The following is a 26,231-nucleotide window of genomic DNA, read 5'->3' as shown; positions in this document are numbered from 1 at the left end:
ATAACAAATATGGAGACTTTACAGAACTTTAGTTTATTTGACCTATTGAACCCCTGCCATTAAGAAGAATCTAGAGGCAGAAGAGAACGATCAAAGCTTTATCCAGAAGGAACACAGAATTTCCAAAGTTAGCTAACTACAGATTCTGTCCCTTGAGCTGGATGCCCATTATAGCTCAGCCAAATGCCTTTTTTAGTATCCTCCTCTTTAAGCCTGTCTCACTAAGCTGGTTAAGTGCCAGAATATGTGGAACTGACCATGCACTTCTTCTGCATTAAATCTTTCAAAGCTGGTAAATTTAGAACAACCTAAAGAGCCACGTTATGTCTCTCTCTACTGCTTAGCAAATTGGCATAAGGGTTAGAGACTTAAAACTGGGAGCTAGATTTTCCCAGAGGGCTGAATTATTTAACTGTCAGCAATTTTGAGGTTCACAGTAAAGTAGAAATAATGAAATCATCTGCTTCTAGATGTAAAAGCATCTTCCCAGCAGGCCAGAAGGAGTTTGCAGCTTTTTCTATCTGTTGGGTGTTCTGGGCCTTGCCTAATACAAACTGTTTATCTGACCTGAAATGTGAGAAGAGTCTACCATAGGAGAGTAAATTCCATATAAATTTAAAAAGGAGGGTCTGCATGTTACTAATGGCTCCTTATAAGTGAATTTTGTGTCAAAATTGGTACATATTCCTCTCCTTTTTTTAAATTTTGTGGGTATATTGTAGGGGTAGATATATGGGGTACGTGAGATACAGGCATACAATGAATAATAATCATATCAAGATAAATGGGGTATCCATCACCTCAAACATTTATCACTTCTTTGTGTTACAAACATTCCAATTATACTCGTTTAGTTATTGTAAATGTTTAATAAATTATTATGACTGTCGTCACCCTGCTGGGCTGTCAAAAGCTTGATCTTATTCATTGTATCTAATCATATTTCTGTACCCATTAACTGTCACCACTTCCCACTGCCCACACTACCCTTCCAACCTGTGGTATTTATCATTCTACCTTCTTTTTTTTTTTTTTTTTTTGAGACGGTGTTTCACTCTTGTTACCCAGGCTGGAGTGCAATGGCGTGATCTTGGCTCACCGCAACCTCCGCCTCCCGGGTTCAGGCAATTCTCCTGCCTCAGCCTCCTGAGTAGCTGGGATTATAGGCATAAGCCACCATGCCCAGCTAATTTTTGTATTTTTAGTAGAGACGGGGTTTCACCATGTTGACCAGGATGGTCTCGATCTCTTGACCTCATGATCCACCCGCCTTGGCCTACCAAAGTGCTGGTATTACAGGCGTGAGGCACCGCGCCCGGCCCTCTACCTTCTTTCTCTATGAGGTTCGATTGTTTTCATTTTTAGCTCCACAAATACGTGAGCACATGGGAAGTGTCTTTCTGTGCCTGGCTTATTTCACTTAACATGGCCTCAATGCTGCAGTTCCCTCATCTGTAAAATGGGGACAATAATGGCAACAGCATGTTCCTAACAATGTTGTGATGCCAAAGTCAGCCAGAAGAGGACTGGCTCAAAGTAAGTGCTCAGGGAATGTTAACTATTCTTTTTTTTCTTTTTCTTTTTAGTGTTCTCTGGGTATGTTAACTATTCTTATTTGCTCATGATGAAATGGGGAGAGCTGACAAGAAAATTTCTACGAATGAACTTTTTATGTCCTTTTTTTTTAATTGTCAAAATTCTATTGAAACAGACAAGGAGCTTAAATAAAATTAAGGAATCATGCATTGGAGTAACAAGAGTAATAATCATCATATTTTTAAAACAGTGGATTAGAAATGAAGAAAATCTTTTATTTCAACAAAAGAACTGACATATTTTTGAAAGCGTGCTGTATGTCAGGCATTCGTAATGGCATTGGCATCATATTTAGTCTTCCCTTTGCCCTGGCACTGTTATCAGCATGTAATAAGGAGACTAAAGCTCTAGTTAGCAGAAGCTATAGTGGAAAGCAGGATGAAAACTCAAATCTGACAGCCCTGAAACTCCTCCTCTTCCACTAACTCAAATACCACCACATTCCTTCTTCCTCCTTATGCCAAGCCTCAATTTTCTTTCTGTGGTGTTGAAGCACCTTCTTTGTGCTCCTCTCTTCTTTGCTCAGCAGAACTGCTTTCTTTTTTTTTTCTTTTTTTTATTGCATTTTAGGTTTTGGGGTACATGTGAAGAACATGCAAGATTGTTGCATAGGTACACACATGGCAGTGTGATTTGCTGCTTTCCTCCCCTTCACGTATATTGGGCATTTCTCCCCATGTTATCTCTCCCCAACTCCTCATCCCCTGCTGTCCCTCCCCTATTTCCCCCCGACAGACCCCAGTGTGTGATGCTCCCCTCCCTGCATCCATGTGTTCTCATTGTTCAACACCCACCTATGAGTGAGAACATGCAGTGTTTGATTTTCTGTACTTGTGTCAGTTTGCTGAGAATGATGGTTTCCAGGTTCATCCATGTCCCTACAAAGGACACAAACTCATTGTTTTTGATGGCTGCATAATATTCCATGGTTTATATGTGCCACATTTTCTTTATCCAGTCTATCATCGATGGGCATTTGGGTTGGTTCCAGGTCTTTGTGATTGTAAACTGTGCTGCAATGAGCATTCGTGTGCATGTGTCCTTATAGTAGAACGATTTATAATCCTTTGGATATATACCCAGTAACGGGATTGCTGGGTCAAATGGAATTTCTATTTCTAGGTCCTTGAGGAATCGCCACACAATGGTTGAACTAATATACACTCCCACCAACAGTGTGAAAGTGTTCCTATTTCTCCACATCCTCTCCAGCATCCAGCAGAACTGCTTTCTGATGCTGCTCCTGAACACATGGATTTCCCAGTTAGGGTAGATTTCATGGGAACTGCTGCAGGATGTGGCAGCTTGATGGGGTTTTTGTCCAACTTTAGCCAAATAGCAAGCCTCTTATGTCCAAAGTCAATGGCTAACTAATGACTCACGTTGTAATTATTAGATAAACAACAATGAAAACACTTCAAAAGTTACAGAGAATCAGAGCGTAAATGATAAAATTGTGACTGAATGTGTGTGAGTACCTATGTGTGTGCATTTGTGTTGCGGAGGGCGGGGTTTGTCCTTGAAGCTGTCTCTGCATTCTTATGAGGTTCCAGTAATAAACATTCGTATTTACCTGGCTTACTCAACATGCTGCTGCAATTGCTCTAAGATACTTCATGCTGTTGGGAAGAGGGAGATTTATACCCTTGAGTCATGGGGAAGACTGACGTTTACTGGGGGTGGTGGGGCGGAGTGGGATTCCTTGTTGGAAGCTGTTTGATAGCCCAGACTTGAGAATAGAACAGGTTCAAGTTCAAATCCTTGTGCTGATTTTAAATAACTGTATGACCTTGGGCAGCTTACTTAACGCCTTAAGCCTTGTTTCTTCCTGTGTAACAGGAAAATAACCATATCAATGTTATAGGATTCTCTGCAATGATCAATAAAGTAATGAGAATCAAGTACATGGCACATAAATTAGATTGTGCCTAGTGAACAGTAATTATTATTAATGCACACTAGTTTTTAGTATTATTATTGTTTTTAAAATTTCAACTTTTATTTTAGATCCAGGGGATACGTGTGCGGGTTTGTAACCTGGGCATATTGTGTGATACTTAGGTTTGGTATACAGCTGATCCCATCACCCAAGTACTGAATATAATACTCAATGGTTACTTTTTTAACCCTTGCCCCACCTTTCTCTCTCCTCTTTCTAGTAGTCCTCAGTGTCAATTATGGCCATCTATATGTCCATGAGCACTCAGTGTTTAGCTCCCACTTATGAGTGAGAGCATGAAGTATTTGGTTTTAAGTTTATGCATTAATTTGCTTAAGATAATAATCTCCAGCTGCATCCATGTTGCCGCAAAGGACATGATTTTGTTCTTTTTTTGGCTGAATAGTATTCCATGGAGTATATGTACCACATTTTCTTTATCCAGTCCACCACTGATGGACATCTAAGTCGATTTCATGTCTTTGCTATTGTATTCACAATTCAGTGTTGTGATGAACACATGAGTGCATGTGTCTTTTTAGTCGAATCATTTATTTCTTTTTGTATATATATCCCAGTAATGGGATTGCTGGGTTGAATGATAGTTCTCTTTTAAGTTCTTTGAGAAATCCCCAAACTTCTTTCCATGGTGGCTGCACTAATTTACATTCCCATCAACAGTTTATAAGCATTCCCTTTTCTCCACAGCTTACCAACATCTATTGTGTTTTGACATTCTAATAATAGCCATTCTGACTGGCGTGAGATGGTATCTTATTTTGGTTTTGATAATCATTTCTCTGATAATTAGTGATGTCGAACATTTTTTCATGTTTGCTAGCTGCTTGTATGTCTTTTGAGAAGTGTGTGTTCATGTCTTTCATACATTTTTTAATGAAGTTATTAGTATTTTCACTTGTTCAATTGTTTATCTTTCTTATGGATTCCAGATATTAGACCTTTGGTGGATGCATAGGTTGTGAATATTTTCTCTCATTCTGTAGGTTATAGATACATAGTTGATAGTTTTTTTTGTTGTTGTTTTGTATGTTTCTTTGTTTTTGCTGTGCAGAAGCTCTTACGTTTCATTAGGTTCTACTTGTCAATTATTGTTTTTGTTGCAATTGCTTTTGAGGACTTAGTAATAGATTCTTTTCCAAGGCCAGTGTAGAGAATGGTGTTTCCTAGGTTTTCTTCTAGGATTCTTATAGTGTGAGCTCTTACACTGAAATCTTTAATTCATCTTGAGTTTTTGTATTTAGTGAAAGATAGGGGACCGGTTTTATTGTGGCTAGCCAGCTATCCTAGCACCATGTATTAAAGGGAATCCTTTCCCTATTGCTTGTTTTTGTTGCCTCTGTTGAAGATCAGATGGTTGTATGTGTGCAGCTTTATTTCTGGATTCTTCACTCTGTTCCATTGGTCTATGTCTGCTTTGTACCCATACCATTCTGTCTTGCTATAGCCTTATAGCATAGTTTCAAGTTGGGTAATGTGATTCCTCTGGGTTTGTTCCTTTTGCTTAGGATTGCTTTTGCCAATCAGGCTCTTTGGTGGTTGCATATGAATTTTAGAATAGTTATTTCTAGTTCTGTAAAAAATGACATTGGTGACTTGATAGGAATAGCATTGAATCCGTAGATTACTTTGGGCAATGTGGCCATTTTAACAATATTTGTTCTTCCAATCCATGAGCATGGAATGCTTTTTCATTTGTTTGTGTCATATATGATTTATTTCAGTAGTAGTTTGTAGTTCTCCTTGTAGAAATCATTCATTTCCTTCATTAGATGTATTCTTAGGTATTTCACTTTTTTTGTGGCTATTGTAAATGGAATTGTGTTCCTGACTTGGCTCTCAGCTTGAACATTATTGGTGTACAGAAATGCTACTGATTTTTGTGCATTGATTTTGTATCCTAAAACTTTACTGAAGTAGTCAGTTCCAGGAACCTTTTGGCACAGTCTTTAAGGTTTTCTAGGTATAGAATCATATTGTCAGTGAAGACTTATAATTTGACTTCTTATTTTCCTATTTGGATGCCTTTGATTTCTTTCTCTTGCCTGACTGCTCTGGCTAGGACTTCCAGCTCTATATTGAATAGGAGTGTGAGAGTGGACATCGTGTCTCCTTCCAGTTTTCAAGGGGAATGCTTCCAATTTTTACTTATTCATATGATGTCAGCTATAGGTTTGTCATAGAGGCTCTTATTTTCAGATATGTTCTTTTGATGCCTAGTTTCCTGAGGGTTTTTATTGTGAGGGGATGTTAAATTTTATTGAAAGCTTTTTCTGTGTTTATTGAGATGATCATATGGTTTTTGTTAATTCTATTTATGGGGAGAATCACATTTATTGATTTTCATATGTTGAACCAGCCTTGCCTCCTAGGAAAGAAGCCTACTTGATCATGGTAAATTGACTTTTTGTGTGCTGCTGTATTTGGTTTGCTAGTATTTTGATGAGGATTTTTGCATTTATGTTAATCAGGGACATTGACCTGTATTTTTCTGTTTTATTTTGGGGGGGGGTGCTTTGTTTACTAATTTAATTAGAAATGCCAGATACCCATAAACGGCAATGTTTTCCTGGTTCACACAGTGGTATCATAGATCTTTTCCTTAACAAGTATCTATTACAATTTTGCTGTTTAGAAACAGTTGCATACACACTGTGACAGCAACTTGTGCACTCCTGAGAGTGAACACTTATCAGTGTAATTCATCTACACTTCACAGCTCTAAGAATATGTATAATCATCAACGTAGAATTTGAGGGAAAAGGTGGTAGAAGGATTTGCATAGTTGGCTCCTTCTCATCATTCAGGTTTTGCACAAATACCACCTCCTGGGAAGGAACTTCCCCGACCACGATGTCTCAAATACACATCACCTTACCCATAACTCAGCTAGTTGTAATCCGTCCCCTTTAGTATTATTTGTTTGTTTACTAATTTTTTATTTATTAAATGAGAGACTTAATTTTTGAGCAGTTTTAGGTTCCCAGCAAAATTGAGCAGAAAGTTCCTATATATCCTCTCTCTCTCTCACCACATACACAACCTCCCCACTGTCAATATCTTAAACCAGAATAAGACATTTGTTACAATTGGTGTACCTACATTGACACATCATTATCATCCAAAGTCCACAGTTTACATTAGGGTTCTCTCTAGGTGTTATACATTCTATCAGGTTAAACAAATGTTTAATGACAGGTATCCACCTTTATAGTAACATGCAGCATACAGTCAGCCCTCCATATTCATGGGTTCTACATCTGTGGATTCAACCAACTGTGAAACAAAAATAGTTTTTTAAAAAATGGGCTATACTGAGCATACACAGACTTCTTTTCCTTATTCCCTGAAAAATATTCTATAACAACTATTTACATAGTATTTGCATTGTAGTAGGTATTATAAAGAGTCTAGAGATGATTGAAAGTACATGAGAGAATGTGTACAGGTGATATGCAAATACTACACCATTGTATGTGGATTTTGGTATCCACAGGGGTTCTGGAACCAGTCCCCCATGAATACTGAGGGATGACTATAGTTTCACTGCACTAAAAATCCTCTGTATTTTGCCTATTGATTGCCCCCTCCTCACTAACTGCTAGTAACCAGTGATCTGGTTTTTTTTTTTCTTTTCTAAGCTGACCTATAATAATTGTACATATTTGTGGGAGTACATTGTGGTTTTGTAATACATGTAATGTATATGATCAGAGAAGGGTAATTAAGATATCCATTATCTCAAACATTTATCATTTCCTTGTGTTTGGAACATTCAATATCCTCCTTGTAGCTATTTGAAACTATACATTATCATTAACTATAATCATAATACTGTGATATAGAACACTAGAACTTATTCTTCCAATATAGTTGTAATTTTCTATGTTTTAACAAATAGCTCCCTATTTCCCTGTAACCTCACACTTCCCAGCCTGTGGTATTCTCTGTTCTACTTTTTACTACTATGAGATCAACATTTTTAGCTTCTAGATATGAGTGAGAGCTTTAACTTTCTGCTCCTGGCTTATTTCATTTAATGTAATGCCCTCCAGTTCCATCCATGTTGCTGTGAATGACATATTTTATTCTTTTTTATGGCTGAATGGTATTTCATTGTATATTTATACCATATTTTCTTGATCTAGTCATCTGTTGTTGGACACCTAGCTTGACTCCATATTTTGGCTATTGCGAATAGTACTGCAATAAACATGGGGTGTAGATGTTTCTTTGATATTGCTAATTTGCCTTCCTTTGGATAGATGCTCAGTAGTGAGACTGCTGGATCATACAGTAGTTTTATTTGTAGTTTTTTGAGGAACCTCCATACTGTTTTCCACAGTGGTGGTATGAGTTTACATTTTCACCAACGGTGTATAAGAGTAACCTTTTCTCTGCACCCCTGCCAGCATTTATTTTCTGTCTTTTTGATTACGGCCATCATAACTGGGGTAAGGTAATACTTCATTGTAGTTTTGATTTGCATTTCCTTGTTGATTAGTGATATTGGGCATCTTTTTCATGTATTTTTTTGGCCATTTGCATATCTTCTTTTGAGAAATGTCTGTTCAGTTTATTTGGCCATTTTTAAATTGGATTGTTTGGTTTTTGCTGTTGAGATGTTTGAGTTTCTTGTATATTCTGGACATTAATCTTCTGTTCTATGAATAGTTTGCAAATATTTTCTTTCATTCTATAGGTTGCCTTTTCATTTTGTTGGTTATTTAATACTACCCAAAACAATCTACAGTCCTCAGTGCTAGATAGTCTAGCTCAGAATAGTCCTCAAAAAATATTTATTAGTTTAATAAATGAGTAAATCTTCCCCCCGTTAAAATTACTCTCCTCCTTCTGCTAACATTAGAAACTGGTCATTGGAAATACTTGCACAATGGCAATAATAATACTGGTTGGCATTTTTATTATCTTCCAGATGCCAGGCACTGTGGTATACATTCTAAGTACATTATTTTATTCAATTCTCAGAACTATCTTCTGAGGTAGGTAACATTTAACAGGTAATATAAATAGTCTAGACATTTTTTTTTTTTTGAGACAGAGTCTCACATTGTCACCCAGGCACAGTGGCACAATCTCCACTTACGGCAACCTCCACCTCCCAGGTTCAAACAACTCTTCTACCTCAGCCTCCCAAGAGGCTGGGATTACAGTTGCATGCCACCATGCCTGGCTAATTTTTGTATTTTTCTTAGAGATCAGGTTTCACCATATTGGCCAGGCGGTCTCGAACTCCTGACCTCATGATCCACCTGCCTCGGTCTCCCAAAGTGCCGGGATTACAGGCTTGAGCCACCATGCCCGGCCAACAATTTTTAGGTACAAAAATGACATTCAGAGAAGTTAACTTACTGAAGATCACATATTTGGTAAATGGCAAAGTTAAGGCCTAAATTCAGGCCTGTAGGATTCCAAAGTTGACATTCTTAAACTGTATATTGGAATTTAGAGCAAGAGGAAAGCGTTTAATCCATTCCTCTCTTTGGATTTGAAATATGCTTGCTTAATCTAAGTACCTTGATATTTACTCTGGTCCATTTAATACTTATACATCTACTATTTGCTGTGCCATGTGCTCTAGGGTATCACCTGACTTTTCTTAGAAATGCAGACTTTCAGCTGTACTCCAGGCCTACTGATGCAGAATCTGCATTTAAACAAAATCCCCAGCAGCTTTGTATAGAACAAGTCAGCCTCTAGCTCCTACACAGTATAAAATATTCTCTTCCAATAATTCATAGCAAATGCAGTTTTCCTCTTGCTGTGATTCAGTGGTGGTGTGGGCATTTGGTGTCATGTTAGCTTTTCTAACTGTAGTTGAGTAGATTTCTGTAATACCAGTTAGACTGTAGCACATCTGCCATCATGCAGTAATGTGCATTTCCAGGGAGGGTTGATATTTTACTATAAGTCACAGAAGTGCTACTGTTTTTCCACCAGGGTAGTTGTATGTGGTCAATCTTATCACAACTTGAGGCTGCTATGTTCTTCCAATAGGGAACAAAGTGTTGACTGTTTTCTAACATCTCTGGTCCAAACAAACTCAACCTTCATTACTCACTTCACAGTTTATGAGCATTTGTTTACACAAGGGAAAATGAATTTAGATACTCCAGGTATGCCATCTATCCTAGCCTGACTGCATAAAAATGTCAGATTGCCATCTCCAGTTGAGGCAGCCTCTTTTTCTGCTGTAAGTCGTATTTGAGTCTGAGGATGAATTCAGCACTTTAATCGGTGCATTTGTTTTCTGCTTTGTCATACACCATAACTGGCAAGTCTGGCCAGGGCACTGTTTGCAGATGAAATCTGCCTGTGCCTGGAATGCAGAGTAGCCAGTTTCTCCGATGTTTCTTCTCCTTCTCAGTCAAGACAGTCACTCTTTCCATTTGTTCCCAGTTCTGTGCACACTATAATTATGTATATTTCCTTTCATGCCACTTACATTTGTACATTTCTGCATCCAGGGTGAATGCGATTTATCCCATTTTCTCTTTTTTTCCCCCTTTGTAGCTCAAATGGTTAACTTGTTCTTTCTCATTGATTCCTGCCTGCAAAACAGTCAAATGGAAATACAATATGTTTCACCTGACATCCATTTAAATCACCCGCCATGATGCTAATACATGCTGGTGATTTTTTAGTGTAGTAGTCAATGGAAAATTGTATTAGTGTTGCAATAATATGCTTGTATTTGCTTTTTCTGGAATATGCTGTGGTTTGGTGCATGAACAATTCAGTAAAATTGTGAGGATTTAGTGGGAATGAGCAATAGCTCTTCAGCCAATATGTTCCTTAATGTTCAAATCCTGACAGTCCCGGCATATCCTTTTGCCCTTTCAATAAATTAGGGTAGGAATGAGCTCTTATTGTGCACTCTCACTACTCAAGGCCCTGGACTAATTTTACATATATTTTTGCTTAATCCTTATTAGAGCTTAAAGTTTTAGTATATACATATAATTTATTTTACAGGAAAGGGATTTAACATTCATAGAATTAAGGTGATTTTTCAAGATATCATCATAGTTTGTCAATGACAGAATGAAGATTTGTTTGACTCCAGCATTTACCCACTTTCCACACAACGTCTTCCTCTTTTCAAAATTTTAAATTCCAGAAAGTTTAGCAGCCTCCTTGCAATCTGATGCTGACTTATTGGGTGCAATAGAGTCTATATTTTTATCTTATTCGAAGTATTCACTACCAGACTGCTGTGCGTAAATAATTGTGTGTGTGTATGCTTTTGTGTGTGTGTGTGTGTGTGTGTGTGTGTGTGTAAAATAGATGCTTTCTGTTATTTGTGAGTAATATATTATGGGTACAATTGCATTTTAAGAATCTTTTAGTTTATCCTAAATCCTCATGGCATTTTTAATCTAGTCTTCATTGTGTGTCAGTAAATAATCCTGGTGAGCAAGACTAAAGATAAGTGCCAGCCCTGGCTTTGCCATATATTTGCTTTGTATCCTAGGGAACAACACATCAGGCCTCTAAGTTCTAGCTTATTTATCTGTAAAGTAGAGCAATACACATATCCTATTCACCTCACAGGATTGTTGCATATATTGAATGAGATAATGAATATAAAAGGCTTTGGAAACCACAAGAATACATAGAAATGTATCATTATAAGTCATTGGGTGTTTGCCAGGTCCATAGCATGAGCCTATGTTAGACACTGCACTGAGGTGGGTACTAGGACTTCCTTGCCTTCAAAGAAGTTAAAATGTAGACAAACAAAAAATGTAGTCATCGAACTAGATCTTGACTTTTCAATAAATTTACAATAATTATTCTTACTGTTTTTAATATCATCAGCAGTTAGGGTAGGCATCATGAGAAATGCTATTAATTATCTATTGTATTGTAATTCACATCTTAAGTTTTTTTATTTTTTATTATATTTATTTTATTTTATTTTTGAGTCAGGGTCTGGCTCTGTCACCCAGGTCAAAGTACAGTGGTGCAATCTTGGCTTACTGCAACCTCTGCCTCCTGGGCTCAAGCCATCCTTCCACCTCAGCCTCTCAAGTAGCTGGGACTACAAGCATGCACCACCATACCCAGATAATTTTTGTATTTTTGATAGAGACAGGGTTTCACCATGTTGCCCAGGCTGGTCTTGAACTTGAGCTGGAGCAATCCATTCACCTCAGTCTCCCAAAGTACTGGGATTATGGGCATGAGCCACTGTAACTGGCCTTAAATTTTTTTAAAAAATAAATCTTACTTTACTATGTCTTGCATTCAATGTATCAAATTGTTACAGTGGAAAATGCCTTCTCATCTACCAAGACCAAGTTCAAATCCTATCATTACTACAACAATGATTCTCCAAATGTGGTTCCTGCACTAGCAACATCGGCATCACCTGAGAAATTGTTAGAAATGCAAATTCTTGAGTCTTACCCCAGGCCTACTAAGTCAGATACTCTTGGGTGTAGCCAAGCAATCTGTGTTTTAATAAGCTTTCCTGGAGATTCTGATACATGTTCAAGAGTAAGAACCACTGCTCTACTAAAACCTCAAGGTATAAATCAGATGTTAGGAAATCAAAGGTTCACCGAATTCAGGAAGGACACATGAATGAGAACTGGAAATAAGATTGTCAGGAGTGGGAGGAGGAAATTGTGTTGAATTGGAGAGCTGCCCCTGTTTAATGGGAGTAGCTAGTGATTATGCTAGCCATTGGTTGCCATTTAGGAATGTGAAGCAGGTCCAAATACAATTTTCCAAAAGATGAAAACATGAATGTCTTACAAATATATAGTGAACATGTCAAAGATTGATTTAACTCATAATAAGCATTTACTAAGATGCCAGCTGGTTCAAAGGAGAAAATGAGAGGCTGGCATATTTATATAGTCAACAGAAATAAGAATACTGAAAGAAGATAAAGTAAGTTAAAAAACTGGCTAGTACCCTACAAGGAGACAAAACTGTTATCTATGGAGTTATTTATTCTATTGTACAAAAATAATTTGCAATCACTCAATCTTCTACAAGTTGGTATCTAAGTTTATAGACTTTTAGCTCTAATCAACAGTACACAGTAAATCTAACAATATTTTATCACTAGAGTCTAGGGCCAAGATTGTCTAGGGCCTAGACAACTGTATGAATCTTAGGCAGGTATCTTAGTCCATTTTCTGTTGCTATAACAGAATGCCACAGATTTGAGAATATATAAATAAAAGAAATTTATTTCTTACAGTTCTGGAGACAGGGAAGTCTAAGACTGAGGGGTTGCATCTGTTGAGAACCTCTGCATCATAACAGGGCAGAGAACATCACATGGTGAAAGGACAAGAGCAGGTCAGCTCAGGACTCTTGCTCTTCTTATAAAACCACCAATCCCATCCTGGGGGCCCAACCCTAGTGACATTATCTCATCCTAATTATCTCCCGAAGGCCTCGTCCCCAAAAGTTATCAACATACAAATTTGGGGATTACGTTTCCAACGCATGAAATTTGGGGACATATCCAAAGCATAGCAGCAGATTTTTTATAAAATGTTCTATTATGATTGAAAGAACATGCAGTAATCCCTTTGTCTTATTTCCAAGGTCTGGATATTTTTTTCTTAACAAGCAAGTGTGGCAGAGCTTCTACCTTTTTTTTTTTTTTTTTTTTTTTTTTTTGAGATAGAATCTTGCTCTGTGGCCAGGCACCAGGCTGGAGTGCAGTGGCGGGATCTCGGCTCACCGCAACCTCTGCCTCCCGGGTTCAAGCAATTCTCCTGCCTCAGCCTCCTGAGTAGCTGGGATTACAGGCGCACGCCACCACGCCCAGCTAATTTTTATATTTCTAGTAGAGATGGGGTTTCACCATGTTGGCCAGGATGGTCTGATCTCCTGACCTCGTGATCTGCCCGCCTCGGCCTCCCAAAGTGCTGGGACTACAGGTGAGAGCCACCGCGCCCGGCTGGGACCTTCTACTTCTAAAGGAAAATTGAGATCAGGATTTACATGTGAAATGTTTTCTTTAATAAATATAGGCTAAATAAAGTGTGCTTGAGGACTGGCAACTGTGGACTGCCACCTTGCAAACCAGGTATAAACCATTATTGAATTTGTGGTCTCTAAAAATATCCTAATCATCATTTGATGACACTCATTCTATTCATTTGATCCATTGTGTCCAGTTATGTATTCCCTGTTTCACTATTAAAGCCTGTTATCCAACTTTTGAAAGCAGAGCAAACACAGCAGTCTCCTGTTCAAATGTCCTTACCAGACGTTTCGGATCTCGGTTCCACTGTGTTCTTCAGAAAATTTTGGCAGGTTTGCTCTTTTTGCATAACTTTACCCTAAAAGACAAGCTGATTACCCTCTTAATATTTAAGCAATTCAAGGCAAGACTAAGAATGTAAGTGTCTAGGCAAAGTAAGACCAAAACCATTTAAATCCTTATTACAATATTCTTAGGCAGAGGAATACAATTTGAGGATTTTTATAAAAAGAGAATGTTTTACCTGGTTTTTCCCTTGTTCCAGAGCCTTCTACCAATTGAGCCAGTATCTTTCAAGCCTCAGAGCTTCCCTGGCAGAAGCAACCCAGAACAAAGAAATCAATGCTCAGCTTTGAACTGAAAAATGAACCTTTAAAAGTGCACAGCAGAAAAAATAGTTTTGAAACCCAATGCAGGCTTCTTGTGAGTTTCATTGATTTATTTTTATTTTTATTTCCAAAGTTTGGTGAACTCTCAATTTAGAGTTCATTCATTCATTCATTCATTCACTCATCCTACAATCGTTTGTTGAGTATCTATAAAGTGCCAGACACTGGGTATACAGTAGCAAACAAAATAATGTGTTCTCATGGAGTTTATGTTCCGGTGGGTGGAATGGAACGTAGATCAGCACATAAACAAATATTATGTCAGGTGATAATAAATGCCATGGGAAGAAGAAGCAGAGAGAAGGAGAAGAGTGTCACAGAGGACGTAGGGTTGCTACTCTATGTACGATCATGAGGGAAGGAGGTCACACAGATGCGTGGTAGTCGACCAGACCTGAAGGTACTGAGGAAAAAGATATCTGGAATCTAAGCAAGAGGGACAGCTTGTACAAAGGTCTGAGGCAAAAGGTGGCTAGAGCAGAGTGTTAGAGAGAAGGCAGGAAGGACAGATAATATAGGGCTTCCTGGATTTTATTAAGAATGCAGGGAAAACCAATGAAGGATTTTGCGGAACAGAAGAGTGATGCTATATAACTTGCATTTTAAAGGGATCACATGGCTGCTGTTCTGGATATCAATTCTAGAGAACCAGGAGAGGAAGCAGATAGACCAGTGAGGTCACAATAACACAGGTGAAGGATGATGATGGCTCAGACCATCATTGTAATGGCGGCCAGGTGAGGAATTATCAGCTTCTGTATGTACTTATCGTAGTGAGTCAGAACCATGTGACACCAAAGGAGACAATTTTGTGACTAATGGGCAGGAAATAGCATTAGAGGAGCTATGAGTCGAGCTGAGGTGTACTGAGTCTCCATGAAATGCTCAGCCCCTCTTTCCTTTGCTTGAGACCATGCTTTGGAGATAAAGGGAAGATGGAGACCCTTGGAGAAGTTTGAGGGGATTCTGGAACAGAGGTTTTGTTTTTGTTTTTGTGTTTTGTTTTTTGTTTCTCCTGCTAGGAGAAGTATGGGTCCTGTGGAGCATCCTGCATGATCTTAGGATGGTAGAGGAGCAACAACTGGGTGAGGAGCTTGGGAAGATGAACAAGAGGGTTGCATCTCAAATTCCTATGCATCCCGCATGGTGAACAACTAAAAGTTCCCATAACCCTAAGAAAGAAACAATGATAGGAGGAAAAGAAGCCAGCAGAAAAGAAGAATCTGTGGCTAGGATAAGGAGGACGCACTTTGCAAATGCCAGTTTACCAGGACCTGTGACAAGTCTGGAGATGCTGGCAGCAGTAGACAAATAAGATTGGATTCTAATACCCAGAACCAGGTGGTTCGAAATATGCTCCAGGGGACACCAACAAAGATAGGTGCAAATAACAAAGATATCATCTCCTCTCCAAAATGAGAGGATTTATTCTAACAGAGCTTTGTGAAATGGATGCAGTCTTCATCAACAAGACAACACTGATAAAACAACTTTAGACAGAATGTCGGTTTACTCTATCAGGCCCAAGTTGAACGGGGAGCAATTATAATTCTAGAATTTTGAACTAGATAAGAGTATCCAGGTATCCAGGGCTATCTGTCCTAACGGAGATTTTTTTCCCCTGCCTAATCTATTTTTATTGTCTACATAGCCTGTAGCAAAACAGAGTAACAAGAGTAGTCACTTTTAAGTAATTTTTCTGGCTAAACCACTGATACTAGGTACTGTGGCAAAAAAAAAAAAAAAAAAAAAAAAGATTCTCCATCTGTAATGTGACAGGCTTGTGCAGAAAATAATTACAATTCCTTTAACTCTCAACATGGTGGACTTTCTATTGCCACTTCCAGCTATACCATTTCCTTTTCTTTTTTCTTTTTTTTTTTTATTGCATTTTAGGTTTTGGGGTACATGTGAAAAACATGCAAAGTTGTTGCATAGGTGCATTCATGGCAGTGTGATTTGCTGCCTCCCTCCCCCTCACCCATATCTGGCATTTCTCCCCATGCTATCCCTCCCCAACTCCCCCCCCGCGCTGTCCCCCCCACTCCCCCGCAACAGACCCCCGTGTATAGTGCTCCCCTCCCTGTGTCCATGTGATCTCCTTGTTCAACACCCTCCTATGAGTGAGAACATGTGGTGTTTGGTTTTGTGTTCTTGTGTCAGTTTGCTGAGAATGATGGTTTCCAGGTTCATCCATGTCCCTACAAAGGACGCGAACTCCTCATTTTTAATGGCTGCATAATATTCCATGGTGTATATGTGCCACATTTTTCCTGTCCAGTCTATCATCGATGGGCATTTGGGTTGGTTCCAGGTCTTTGCTATTGTAAACTGTGCTGCAATGAACATTCGTGTACATGTGTCCTTATAGTAGAACGATTTATAATCCTTTGGATATATATACCCAGTAATGGGATTGCTGGGTCAAATGGAATTTCTATTTCTAGGTCCTTGAGGAATCGCCACACTGTTTCCCACAGTGGTTGAACTAATTTACACTCCCACCAACAGTGTAAAAGTGTTCCTATTTCTCCACATCCTCTCCAGCATCTATTTTCTCCAGATTTTTTAATGATCGCCATTCTAACTGGCGTGAGATGGTATCTCAATGTAGTTTTGATTTGCATTTCTCTAATGACCAGTGATGATGAGCATTTTTTCATATGTTTGTTGGCCTCTTGTATGTCTTCTTTTGTAAAGTATCTGTTCATATCCTTCGCCCATTTTTGAATGGGCTTGTTTGTTTTTTTCTTGTAAATCTTTTTTAGCTCATTGTAAATTCTGGATATCAGCCCTTTGTCAGATGGGTAGGCTGCAAAAATTTTTTCCCATTCTGTTGGTTGCCGATTCACTCTATTGATGGTTTCTTTTGCCGTGCAGAAGCTGTGGAGTTTGATTAGGTCCCATTTGTCTATTTTGGCTTTTGTTGCCAATGCTTTTGGTGTTTTGGTCATAAAGTCCTTGCCTACGCCTATGTCCTGAATGGTTTTGCCTAGGTTTCCTTCTAGTGTTTTTATGGTGTTAGGCCTTATGTTTAAGTCTTTAATCCATCTGGAGTCAATTTTAGTGTAAGGTGTCAGGAAGGGGTCGAGTTTCTGCTTTCTGCATATGGTTAGCCAGTTTTCCCAACACCACTTATTGAACAGGGAATCCTTTCCCCATTGCTTGTTTTTATCAGGTTTGTCAAAGATCGGGTGGTTGTAGATATGTTGTGTTGCCTCCGACGCCTCTGTTCTGTTCCATTGGTCTATATCTCTGTTTTGGTACCAGTACCATGCTGTTTTGATTACCGTAGCCTTGTAGTAGAGTTTGAAGTCCGGTAGTGTGATGCCTCCTGCTTTGTTCTTTTTGCTTAGAATTGACTTGGCTATGCGGGCTCTCTTTTGGTTCCATATGAAGTTTAAGGTGTTTTTTTCCAGTTCTGTGAAGAAGGTCATTGGTAGCTTGATGGGGATAGCGTTGAATCTGTAAATTACTTTGGGCAGTATGGCCATTTTCACGATATTAATTCTTCCTAACCACGAACATGGAATGTTTCTCCATCTGTTTGTGTCCTCTCTTATTTCATTGAGCAGTGGTTTGTAGTTCTCCTTGAAGAGGTCCTTTACGTTCCTTGTTAATTGTATTCCTAGGTATTTTATTCTCTTTGTAGCAATTGTGAATGGCAGTTCGTTCTTGATTTGGGTCTCTTTAAGTCTATTATTGGTGTATAGGAATGCTTGTGATTTTTGCACATTGATTTTGTATCCTGAGACTTTGCTGAAGTTGCTTATCAGTTTCAGGAGATTTTGGGCTGAGATGATAGGGTCTTCTAGATATACAATCATGTCGTCTGCAAATAGAGACAATTTGACTTCCTCCTTTCCTAATTGAATACCCTTTATTTCTTTTTCTTGTCTGATTGCTCTGGCTAGAACTTCCAGTACTATATTGAACAGGAGTGGTGAGAGAGGGCATCCTTGTCTAGTGCCCAATTTCAAAGGGAATGCTTCCAGTTTTTGCCCATTCAGTATGATATTGGCTGTTGGTTTGTCATAAATAGCTTTTATTATTTTGAGGTACATTCCATCGATACCTAGTTTATTGAGAGTTTTTAGCATAAAGGGCTGTTGAATTTTGTCGAAGGCCTTCTCTGCATCAATTGAGATAATCATGTGGTTTTTATCTTTGGTTCTGTTTATGTGGTGAATTACATTTGTAGACTTGCGTATATTGAACCAGCCTTGCATCCCTGGGATGAATCCTACTTGATCATGGTGGATAAGCTTTTTGATATGCTGTTGCAATCGGCTTGCCAGTATTTTATTGAAGATTTTTGCATCTATGTTCATCATGGATATTGGCCTGTAATTTTCTTTTCTTGTTGAGTCTCTGCCGGGTTTTGGTATTAGGATGATGTTGGTCTCATAAAATGATTTGGGAAGGATTCCTTCTTTTTGGATTATTTGAAATAGTTTCAGTAGGAATGGTACCAGTTCCTCTTTGTATGTCTGGTAGAATTCGGCTGTGAACCCATCTGGACCTGGGCTTTTTTTGGGTGGTAGGCTCTTAATTGCTGCCTCGACTTCAGACCTTGTTATTGGTCTATTCAGGGTTTCGACTTCTTCCTGGTTTAGACTTGGGAGGAGGCAACTGTCCAGGAATTTATCCATTTCTTCCAGGTTTTCTAGTTTATGTGCATAGAGTTGTTTGTAATAATCTCTGATGATGGTTTGAATTTCTCTGGCATCTGTGGTGATATCCCCTTTATCATTTTTTACTGCATCTATTTGGTTATTCTCTCTTTTCTTTTTTATTAGTCTGGCTAGTGGTCTGTCTATTTTGTTGATCTTTTCAAAAAACCAGCTCCTGGATTTATTGATTTTTTGAAGGGTTTTTCGTGTCTCTATCTCCTTCAATTCTGCTTTGATCTTAGTTATTTCTTGTCTTCTGCTAGGTTTTGAGTTTTTTTGATCTTGCTCCTCTAGCTCTTTCAATTTTGATGATAGAGTGTCAATTTTGGATCTCTCCTTTCTTCTCATGTGGGCACCTATTGCTATATATTTTCCTCTAGAGACTGCTTTAAATGTGTCCCAGAGATTCTGGTATGTGGTGTCTTCTTTCTCGTTGGTTTCGAAGAATATCTTTATTTCTGCCTTCATTTCAGTGTTTATCCAGTCAACATTCAGGAGAAAGTTGTTCAATTTCCATGAGGCTGTGCGGTTCTGGGTTGGCTTCTGAATTCTGAGTTCTAACTTGATTGCACTGTGGTCTGAGAGACTGTTTGTTATGGTTTCCGTTCTTTTGCATTTGCTGAGGAGTGATTTACTTCCAATTATGTGGTCAATTTTAGAGTAGGTTGATGTGGTGCTGAGAAGAATGTATATTCTGTGGATTTGGGGTAGAGAGTTCTGCAAATGTCTATTAGGTTTGCTTGGTCCAGGTCTGAGTTCAAGTCCTGGATATCCTTGTTAATTTTCTGTCTCGTTGATCTGTCTAATATTGACAATGGGGTGTTGAAGTCTCCCACTATTATTGTGTGGGAGTCTAGGTCTCTTTGTAAGTCTTTAAGAACTTGCCTTATGTATCTAGGTGCTCCTGTATTAGGTGCATATATATTTAGGATCGTTAGCTCTTCTTGTTGCATTGATCCTTTTACCATTATGTAATGTCCTTCTTTGTCTCTTTTGATCTTTGTTGCTTTAAAGTCTATTTTATCAGAGATGAGAATTGCAACTCCTGCTTTTTTTTGTTCTCCATTTGCTTGGTAAATCTTCCTCCATCCCTTTATTTTGAGCCTTTGTGTATCCTTGCTTGTGAGGTGGGTTTCCTGGATACAGCACACTGATGGGTTTGGCTTTTTATCCAATTTGCCAATCTGTGTCTTTTGATTGGGGCATTTAGTCCGTTTACATTTAGGGTTAATATTGTTATGTGTGAATTTGATCCTGCCATTTTGATGCTAGCTGGCTGTTTTTCCCATTGGTTGATGCAGATTCTTCATTGTGTTGATGCTCTTTACCATTTCGTGCATTTTTGGAGTGGCTGGTACTGGTTGTATTTTTCTATGTGTAGTGCGTCCTTCAGGAGCTCTTGTAAAGCTGGTCTGGTGGTGATGAAATCTCTGAGTGCTTGCTTGTTCTCAAAGGATTTTATTTTTCCTTCACTTATGAAGCTTAGTTTGGCTGGATATGAAATTCTGGGTTGAAAGTTCTTTTCTTTAAGGATGTTGAATATCAGCCCCCACTCCCTTCTGGCCTGTAGGGTTTCTGCTGAGAGATCTGCTGTAAGTCTGATGGGCTTCCCTTTGTGGGTAACCCGACCTTTCTCTCTGGCTGCCCTTAGTATTTTCTCCTTCATTTCAACCCTGGCGAATCTGACGATTATGTGCCTTGGGGTTGCTCTTCTAGAGGAATATCTTTGTGGTGTTCTCTGTATTTCCTGGACTTGAATATTGGCCTGCCTTGCTAGGTTGGGGAAGTTTTCCTGGATAATATCCTGAAGAGTATTTTCCAGCTTGGATGCATTCTCTTCGTCACATTCAGGTACACCTATCAAACGTAGATTAGGTCTTTTCACATAGTCCCATATTTCTTGTTGACTCTGTTCATTCCTTTTTACCCTGTTTTCTCTAATCTTGCCTTCTCGTTTTATTTCATTGAGTTGATCTTCGACCTCTGATATCCTTTCTTCTGCTTGGTCAATTCGGCTGTTGAAACTTGTGCATGCTTCGCGAAGTTCTCGTGTTGTGTTTTTCAGCTCCATCAATTCGCTCATATTCCTCTCTAAGTTGTCCATTCTCGTTAACATTTCGTCAAGTCTTTTTTCAAGGTTCTTAGTTTCTTTGCATTGGGTTAGAACATGTTCTTTTAGCTCACGGAAGTTTCTTATTATCCACTTTCTGAAAGCTGATTCTGTCATTTCATCACACTCATTCTCCATCCAGTCTTGTTCCCTTGCTGGTGAGGAGTTGTGCTCCCTTGTAGGAGGAGAGGTGTTCTGGTTTTGGGTGTTTTCATGCTTTTTGCACTGGTTTCTTCCCATCTTTGTGGATTTATCCACCTATCGACTTTGTAGTTGCTGTCTTTCTGATTTTGGTAATTTTAAGTCTGCAGTAGCTGAACTCATAAATCCCCTTTTCTTCCCCCTAGGTGGTCTGTCCCAGGGAATTAGGGCGTTATGATTTTCCGCTGTTGCAATGGTTTTCCCTGCCCACAAGGTGGCAGCCTAGTCACACTCAGCCTGCAGAGGCTTCGTTGAGCTGCTGTGGGCAAATTGTCCTGGGAACTGCAGGGTGTTTCCCGGTGGGTGACGCCCCTCCTCCACAGAGCTGGACCGTCCCGTGTTCAGCCCTGTTTCCGGAGGCGTCCTCTTTGCCCAGGAATCTCTTGGGTTGAGTCCCTGCCTCAGCTCCCCTTGCTGGCCCAGAGGGGATCTGGTCTCGCTCACTCTGCACAAGGGGCCGCTGCTCCCTGCCTCGGGTGCAGGCAGAGCAGCTGCGCCAGTCCAACCAGCGGTGCTGGCAACCCGTGGAGCTTCGCCACCTGTGAATCTCCTGGTCTGTGGGCAGTAAAAATCCGCTGCCCTGTGAGCCGCTGCATCAGCCAAAGCAGCAGCGGCTCTGAGATTCGTGGCGCGCCCTTGCCCGGGAGTGTCCTGGCTTGAATCCCTGCTTCAGCTCCCCTTGCTGGCTCAGAGGTGATTCAGTCTCTCTCGCTCTGTACGGGGATCCGCCGCCCCCCACCTCAGGGCGTAGGCCGAGCGGCGCGCCGCTCCGCTCAAACCAGCGGCGCTGGTGACCCGTGCGGCTCCTCCTCCTGTTAATCCCCTGGTCTGTGGTCAGTAAAAATCTGTCTGGAAATGCGGCGTCCACTCACCCTCTGCGCCTTCTTTCGGAGCTGCGATCCCGACTTCCTCCTAATCGGCCATCTTGAAAACCTCCCACCTACCATTTCCTTTTCTATCACTCACCTCAGTGTCTGGCACAATGCCTTGCTTATATTAGGTGCTAAATATCTTATGAGTAAATGATGCATGAGAAAGGTAACTGCGGTCTGAGCCCACCGTAGGACCTTGCTGGAGGTAAAGGACTTGATGGGCCTTGGTCTGAACCCCACTGGAAAGCAGATTATAAATAAGCCATAACCAGCTTTAGAAAATACAATAAGCACATTTCTCAGGTCTTCTCTTTTCCTTCACCCTTGGCTGTTTTAAGGCACTAAAACTGGGAGCTGAGCATGTCCAGAAGTGAAAGATTCTCTCATGGTGACAAATTTAGTCTCTATTTTAAAAAAAATGTACATGAGAGTGGTTTAACCGGTCATCAAAAGGGCTAATTAGAAGCTTAGAATCCCCAGGAGCACTCAAGTAGAAGGCATAGCGAAGACACTTCTTAGAGCAACCCTGCTGCATTGGTCTGATTGTGGAAGGAACTGGGTTTTGCCTGGTCTCCATAGATACCGCCTTCTTCACTGACTTTATCTTAGACTCACACTACGTGTTTCCAATGCCAGATAGCAAAGCATGTGAATAGAAAATGAAGAGAGGTGATCTGATTGGACTAAGGAAGGCAAGGCCTCTTGAGGAGACATAGGTTGGTGTTTTGTTAGAAAGCGATATGCATGGGAGGGAGCTGGAGAGAGGAAACCGTTGTGAGAACGGTGCGAGCAAGGGGGAGCAGAAGAACAGGGTTTACATCAAGAACAGCAAGTTGTCAGGTCATCACTGTGGCTGTGGCTGAAGCTGGTTTTTTTTGTTGTTGTTGTTTTGTTTTTATTGGGACAGAACCTTAAGTCGATGGTGCCACTTTTAAGAGGTTTAAAATCTAAGGCCAAGAAGTCTGTATTTCATGAAGTCCATAATTTAAGAAAACGCGGCAAGGCCCATGTGATTATCTGCTAGATGTGTGGTACAGAGCAGAGTGAAACATGAGTGATTGTGACCCAAACCTCCATCTTTGGCCTTGAAGCAAAAGGAAGCCATTCATTTTAAAGGTGGATGTATAAATAATTTCTGTTGATAATTTTTGTGCAGCACTTGACTTCTATGGGGTTTTTGACTCAGAACAAATACTTATCTACATTACTTCATTTATTTGTTCTGCTGAAAAAATTCCTTTCCTGCTGAAAAGAAAAGCCTTCAAATGTTTGTAAACCTTTCTGATTATCTGCAGTTCTATTGACATGTTCACAAAAAATAGGGATAAATGAATTAGAAATGTAGGAATTTAATTTGCTCCCAACTATATATGTTTTCTGAATGAATTAGCTATCTATAAAGTACAGCAGTGTGCAAGGCAGTTTAGGCTTTAAATTTTTTTTTCATGGTTTCAAACTTTTCTCTTGATCTGTGTTCTGATTATATATATTTCCTTGGTTCTATGCATATACCGGTTCTAGGATGAATCACTAGAGTGTCTAGTTTCTCACTCATTTATTCATGAATTGGATATCTTAAGCTTGAGTTTTAGGTTAAGTACAGTGGTAGGGTGGAACGAGCAAAGGCCTTAGAGAGACAAGAACCAAGGTTGGAATTCTCACTCTGCCACTTTAGAGTCCAGTGGCCTTGGGCAATTAAAAGAAAAATCTTCCAAGATCATTTTTTTCTCATCTGTGTAGTAGTAAAAACAATCCCAACCTCTATCTTGGTAGAGAAGGGAGATAAGAATTTCTCTCATAGGTGCTGACCAATGACTACTCTTCCCTCTTCTCCCTTTGCCATCAAATATATTATTTGCTTGCACAGTCTTTCTCCTAAAAACTGCATTTTCTCTGAAAAGTTCACCTACCGTGTGACCTTAAGAAAGTGATTTCTGCACTCTGAGCATCAGTCACTCTTTATGTAAAGTGAGGGACTGAAGGATATTGCTAGGGGACCTTACTTCTGTTAGTGTCATTCAGTGAGTTTGGGGGATTTCACCTACTTCTTGACTCAGCTCTTCCTTGACTGTCTATTTCCTCCCTCCATCCCATGAATCCTATAGTGTTTCAGTGTGACTTACATAATAGGTGTCCTATATCAGACATACCAGACCTGCTGATAAGATTTATGCTTAGAAATAAGTTGATAGAATTTGCTGAGACCTACTCATGGAGCAATCAGTGTTTTTCCTCTTGTTAAGTAATTTTATTTTCCATTTCAAAATATTATGATTTGCAAGCCTTTAAGAATTTTATATCTTCTGACTATTTAGCACAACCTGCTTATATAAAATGGTGTTATACAATCCAGTAGCAATTGCATTAGTTTTTAATGGTAAATTCCTAATGCCACTATGCTGACTTACATGTTTTAAACACAATAATTGTTGTTATTTGCTTGAAAGTAAGCCAATAAAATATGAAATTCTTGACCAGACTGATACAGGTTTCTAACAACCTCTATCACACACATCCCATTAGTCTCAGCACTTGAGTATTCTGTTATCAGTGTTCAAGAAGTTATCATGAATATATACAACAGCTAATACGGTAAGACGATAATATGTTTTATTCTTTTACTCTCAAGAACAAGCATTATAATTGCTAATTTACCTCTTACACAAAGAAAAATCCCAAGAATTACAGAGTGCTTTAATGTAGTGGAAAGTGAACTCAAGTAAGAAGACCTGGGTATAAATACTGTCTCCCAGTTTCTAGTTGTATAGCCTTGGTGAGTTAATTTGAATTAATTTCTTGAGCTTTAACATCTTCATGTATAAAGTAGGAATAATAGCCCTGTTATGCTAGGATGTTGCATGGATTAAAAGAGTTGATATAAGTAAAATAACACTGTACAGTCTAAAACACAAAAGTTAGGATTATTATAAAAGAACTTCTTTCTTGTTCATAACTCCATTACTATTAGTGTTTTAATTTTATTTATTTTTTTATCCAGATGCTGAATTCTTTAGTATGCCACTGTTTTTAAAAAGTGCTGTAAAATCCAAGGAAATTACAGATGCCCAAAGAAAGTCTATAGAGTGATATAATAACTATATTAGGGAACCAAAAGTGAAGGCAAAAATAAATTTATTATTTGTCTTTTTCACTCATGTACTAAGAAGGTGGAGCTCAAAGTTTTAGAATTAAAAATTCTTTTTCCTCACATTTTTAGATTTGAGAGAGAGTAATACACACACACACACACACACATACACACACACATATATATAGACAGACAGAGAGAGAGAGAGAGAGAGAGAGAGAGAGAGTCTCCCTCTGTCACCCAGCTGGAGTACAGTGGTGCAATCAGAACTCACTGAAACCCTGAAGTCCTGGACTCAAGAGATTCTCCTGCCTCGGCCTTTCAAGTAGCTAGGGCTAACAGGTGTGTGCCACCACCTCTGGCAAATTTTTATAAAATTAAAAATATAATCACGAGGTCTCACTATGTTGTCCAGGCTGATCTCAAGTTCCTGGGCTCAACCTTTTCTCCTGCCTCAGCCTCCCAAGGTGCTGGGAATACAAACATGAGCCACCATGCGCAACCTGTGAGAGTATCTTGAGTTGATTTTCAGCATGAAATTATTTATTTGTTATTATATGTAAACATAAGGCTCAAATTTAGCTGTCCTCATTGTTAAAATATTGCAATATACCCAGATTCTGCACCACCACAACCTCTGTCAGGAGTGCCTGCTCCAACTCTCCACAGCCAACCAATGAAATGGGTCTACTCTTAGAATAAGTGGGGGCCTCTAGAAACTTGCTTGATCACTAAAGGCATTTATTCTGATTGACCACCCTGCAGAACTGATCGGTAACCATTCTGAGTACCTCTCTTACCAAGTTCTATATTGAGGATTCAGTGGCTGCATTACTACCAGAAAGTAATGTCTTTTAATTCACAGAAGTGCTAGATGGAAAGGTTCTGAGCAGCACTTTCCCTTTAAATGCCTTGCTGGCACTGACCTTAGAGATTTAATTCAATTCTTAAATTGGTTTAGACCTGTAGCTTTTATATACATTATTCTGAGCAGACACCTGGGGTCAGTGACTCCAAAAAAGTGTAAGAATTATCATATTAGACTCTTTCCAAAATAACACATTATTAGATTTATAGTGTAGAGACACAG

The 26,231-nt window shown here is 39.3% G+C and overlaps 1 protein-coding gene and 1 long non-coding RNA gene across 3 annotated transcripts in view; one reads left to right on the top strand and one right to left on the bottom strand.

The window, feature by feature from the left end:
- Positions 1-26,231, top strand: part of FGF12 (fibroblast growth factor 12) — a 587,631-nt gene that overhangs the window by 117,008 nt on the left and 444,392 nt on the right. The window lies entirely within an intron of this gene.
- The window catches only part of LOC135270799 (uncharacterized), a 41,658-nt gene that overhangs the window by 5,029 nt on the left and 10,398 nt on the right, over positions 1-26,231 (bottom strand). Inside the window, exon 2 of the long non-coding RNA XR_010338945.1 lies at positions 14,053-14,119. This is a non-coding gene — a long non-coding RNA (uncharacterized LOC135270799). The remainder of the gene's footprint in view (positions 1-14,052; positions 14,120-26,231) is intronic.

The sequence above is a fragment of the Aotus nancymaae genome, unplaced genomic scaffold, assembly GCF_030222135.1.
Source record: "Aotus nancymaae isolate 86718 unplaced genomic scaffold, 86718_ANA_hifiasm-v0.15.2.pri h1tg000067l, whole genome shotgun sequence".
NCBI lineage: Eukaryota > Metazoa > Chordata > Mammalia > Primates > Aotidae > Aotus > Aotus nancymaae.
The sequence above is the reverse complement of the archived record's forward strand: the minus strand, read 5'-3'. Positions and strand labels throughout refer to the sequence as shown.